This window comes from Trifolium pratense, linkage group LG2, assembly GCF_020283565.1.
Source record: "Trifolium pratense cultivar HEN17-A07 linkage group LG2, ARS_RC_1.1, whole genome shotgun sequence".
NCBI lineage: Eukaryota > Viridiplantae > Streptophyta > Magnoliopsida > Fabales > Fabaceae > Trifolium > Trifolium pratense.
Window position 1 is genome coordinate 3,511,913 of NC_060060.1, and position 4,809 is coordinate 3,516,721.

General features: G+C 34.5%; 1 pseudogene; it reads left to right on the forward strand.

Moving 5' to 3' along the window:
• Window positions 1-374: 374 nt before the first annotated feature.
• LOC123905665 lies at window positions 375-4,601 on the forward strand (annotated as a pseudogene).
• The last annotated feature ends 208 nt before the right edge of the window (window positions 4,602-4,809 follow it).

Sequence of the window (4,809 nt, forward strand, 5' to 3'; positions counted from 1 at the left end):
AATTTTAAGGATATCATATCTCATAAATTGCACCAAAACTTTTCTATAATTGAAGTCAACACACGGATAAAACATACTCCCTTCCGCTTAATTATAAGCAAATGTCACTTTTTAAATTCATTGCATATCTAATGTATTTAGTCCATTATTTAGACTAGATACATTAGTTATTCAATGTATCTAAAAAATGACATTTGTTTATAATTAAGGCCGGAGGGAGTATATTTATAACCGGTCAACAAAGAGAAGTTTTAAATGATTTTAAATTTAGTTCATGATATTGTAAAATAAAAATTGGTTTCATGGTACTCTAGTAAAGTAGATTTATATATATTATACACACACACTTTAACATTGCATAAGAAAAATCAAATATGAGTAATCTTGTAGAAACAAAGCCACATGCTGTGTTGATTCCATTTCCAGCTCAAGGCCATATCAATGCATTGCTCAAACTAGCAAAACTTCTTCATCTTAGAGGCTTTCACATAACCTTTGTTAACACTGAATACAATCATCAACGCTTGTTAAAATCAAGAGGTCCTAATTCTCTTGATGGTTTCACTGACTTTAACTTTGAGACCATACCAGATGGTCGTGATGGTGATGTTACTCAAGAAATATATCCTCTTATTCAATCAATCATGACGAACTTCCTTCGTCCCTTTGGTGAACTTCTTTCAAAACTTCATGACTCTGCCATTGCTGGTCTTACACCACCAGTCACTTGTTTAGTTTCTGATTGTTTCATGCCATTTGCCATACAAGCTGCTGAAGAACATGCACTCCCAACCCTTATCTTTAATCCATGTAGTGCATGTACCTTTGTATCTACTTTGCACCTTGCTACATTGTTTCAAGAAGGTGTACTACCAATCAAAGGTAACAATTTTTATATGTAGATCATATTTTTAAGAGAAGAGCAGGGACGGATCTAGGAATTTTTTAGTGTGCGGGAAATGTTTAGTATTTTATACGACTCAAACATAAATATTTTCATTAGAGAGAATCATAAGAAACAAAAAACAAAGATACATTTAACATACTTAACCTTTTTTGTTTTTGATAAAATTCAAATTTAGGGTGAGGAGATGGTGTCTCAGTTCAAAGCATGGAAAACCTTAGGTTTATCTTTCTCCAAGAGCAAAAGCAGGGTTCGAACTCAGGACCTCCCAAATCCAAAACTTGACTTTTTACCACGAGATCAAACTCATGGACTTTATTCCAAGAAAAAACTTTTCCTTTTTTTAAAAGTACCACATACTAATTACTATGCAAGTCAACTGATTACTGTCACATACTAACAATGAAATGTTAGTGGGGGCACTTGCCCACAAACTAACATGAATAGATCCGTCCATGGGCAAGAGTGTGTGCGCGCGCGTGTACATTAAGACTGCATCAAAATTATTTGATTGTGAAATAGAAAAATGACTATTGATCACAATTATTAATATAATTTTTCAACTACTGACTTTTGATATCATGATGTATATGCAGATGAGAAGTATCTGACAAATGGATATTTGGACACCAAACTTGAGTTGATTTCAGGTTTGCCAAGCTTTAGATTAAGTGACCATCTTCATTTAATAAAGACGAATCCTAATGATGTGATGATAAAATATATGATTGAAGTTGAAAATAAAACTCGTAAAGCCTTCGCTATTGTTTTCAATACTTCTAATGAACTTGAGGGCGATGCTATGAAAATTCTTGATTCTATGTTCCCTTCTTTGTATACCATTGGCCCGTTTGTGTCACTTTTAAATCAAAGTCCGCATAATCATTTGACATCTTTAGATTCCAGTCTTTGGAAAGAAGATACGAAATGTCTTGAATGGCTCGAATCAAAAGAATTAGGATCAGTTGTTTATGTAAATTTTGGAAGCATCACGGTTATGTCTCCCGAGAAACTTTTAGAGTTTGCTTGGGGTTTAGCCAATAGCAAGAAACCCTTTTTGTGGATCATTAGGCCTGATCTTGTCATCGGTGGCTCAGTGGTTTTGTCATAGGAGTTTGTGAATGAAATTTCCGATAGAGGCCTAATAACAAGTTGGTGTCCGCAAGAGAAAGTACTAAACCACCCTTCAATTGGTGGATTCTTAACTCATTGTGGTTGGAACTCAACGATTGAAAGTATATGTGCTGGAGTGCCAATGTTGTGTTGGCCATTCTATGGTGATCAACCAACAAATTGCCGATTTATTTGCAATGAATTGGAGATCGGAATTGAAATCAATACGGATGTGAAAAGAGAGGAGGTGGAGAAGTTGGTCAGTGAATTGATGGTTGGCGAGAAAGGAAAGAAGATGAGGGAAAAGGCGATTGAGTTGAAGAAGAAGGTAGAGGAAGACACTAGACCCGGAGGTTGTTCATACATGAACTTAGATAAAGTGATTAAGGAGGTGTTGCTTATACAAAGTAAGATTTAAGAGTTTTTTAGTTTGCAATGCAATCCTGTATTAATTCATATATGATCTTCTTCAATTTAAAGTAAAATTTATTATTTATAAGTCAATAATTCGCATTTTTACCCGTGCTTGGCACGGGTCTGGATACTAGTTACAGATATTCATCTATCTGTACTAGCAGGCCAGCTACTATGACCAGTCCATTTATTACAGAAATATGAGGAGACTCAAATATTCATCTCTAGAATATATTCTCATTATTTTTCCTTTATCTTATCCTTTATAGTTTTCTTGCATATCTTTTCTAACATTATTGCATACAAAAAAACAGAGATGAGTAATTTTGCAGAGAAAAAACGACAACCACATGCTGTGCTAACTCCTTATCCACTTCAAGGCCATATCAATCCAATGTTGAAATTTGCAAAACTTCTTCACCTCAGAGGCTTTCACATAACCTTTGTCATTACTGAATACAATCACAAACGCTTGCTTAAATCAAGAGGTCCAAAAGCCTTCGATGGTTTTACCGATTTTAGCTTCGAGACTATTCCAGATGGTTTAACTCAAAAGGAAGGTGACGGTGATGGCGATGATGTTAAGCAAGACTTAACCTCTCTTCGCGAATCAGTTAGAAAGAACTGCATCTACCCTTTCCGTGAACTACTAGCTAAACTTCACAAGTCTGCACAATCTGGTCTTATACCTCGTGTTACTTGCTTAGTTTCTGATAGTTTCATGTCATTTACCATACAAGTTGCTGAAGAACTTGAACTTCCAATTGCTCTCCTTATCCCATATAGCGCTTGTACATTCATGTCAATTTTACAATTTCGTAGATTGATTGAAAGAGGTCTAATACCACTCAAAGGTAACAATTTATATTTTTTTTCTCTCCCTATGATAAGTGTGTGTGTGTGTGTGCGAACGCGTGTCAAAGTTTTTGAAAATAGGTTCACAACTGCAATTTGAATTGAAGATATATGATATGATGTCTTTGTGATTTCAAGTCATTAACTTTTGTAATTATGATATGCAGATGAGAGTTATCTGACAAATGGATATCTAGACACTAAAATTGACTGGATTCCAGGTTTGCGAAATTTTAGACTGAAGGATCTTCCTGATTTTATAAGGACAACAGATCCTAATAGTTCGGTGTTAGAATTTATCATTGAAATGGTAGATAGATTTTATAGAGCTTCTGCTATTGTTTTCAATACTTCTTATGAACTCGAGAGTAGTGTTATGAATGCTCTTCATTCTATGTTTCCTTCTTTATACACTATTGGCCCTTTTACTTCGTTTTTAAATCAAACTCCACAAAATCAATTGGCGTCTTTAGAGACGAATCTTTGGAAAGAAGATACTAAATGCCTTGAATGGCTTGAATCGAAAGAACCGGGATCTGTTGTTTATGTAAATTTCGGCAGCATCACCATTATGTCTTCTGAGAAACTTTTAGAGTTTTTTTGGGGTTTGGTCAATAGCAAGAAACCTTTTTTGTGGATCATTAGGTCTGATCTTGTCATTGGCGGCTCGATGGATTTTTTATCTGAGTTTATGAATGAAATTTCAGATAGAGGCCTAATTGTTGGTTGGTGTCCTCAAGAGAAAGTGTTGAACCACCCTTCGATCGGTGGATTCTTGACTCATTGTGGATGGAATTCGACCATTGAAAGCATATGTGCTGGAGTGCCAATGTTGTGTTGGCCATTTTTTGCTGATCAACCAACAAATTGTAGATATATTTGCAATGAGTTGGAGATTGGAATTGAAATCGATACGAATGTGAAGAGAGAGGGGGTGCAGAAGTTGATCAATGAATTGATGGTCGGAGAGAAAGGAAAGAAGATGAAGCAAAAAGCGATGGAGTTGAAGAAGAAGACGGAGGAAGACACAAAACCAGATGGCTGTTCATACATTAACTTGGATAAAGTTATTAAGGAAGTATTACTTAAACAAAATTAGTTTAAAGTGATGATTAACATTTTATGAAGCTAATTTACGAAAGGGGAATGTTAACGTGTGTCATTAGGGTATGTCACATGTTAAGAAGATAATTGTGGAAAAAATTTATTGAACTTGTGGTGTATTTAATTCTCTAAACATTAATTTCTTTGTATCATTAAATGTTATATTTATATCTTTTATATTATAAGCTTGTATACACAAGCAAACTCTAAACCCTAATTTGTTTTTCTGTTTTCCCTCCATTTTATCTTGCATTTTTTATTAAAAAATAATACAATTTTGTCTTGACTAGGATTTGAACCGGCAACCCTTCAATGCAAGGCAATATTTCCAACCAATATGACATGTATACCAATCATGATTAAAATTATGTGCAATAATTGATAAGCACCATCAATTTTAAAAGTATATCATATCAAAA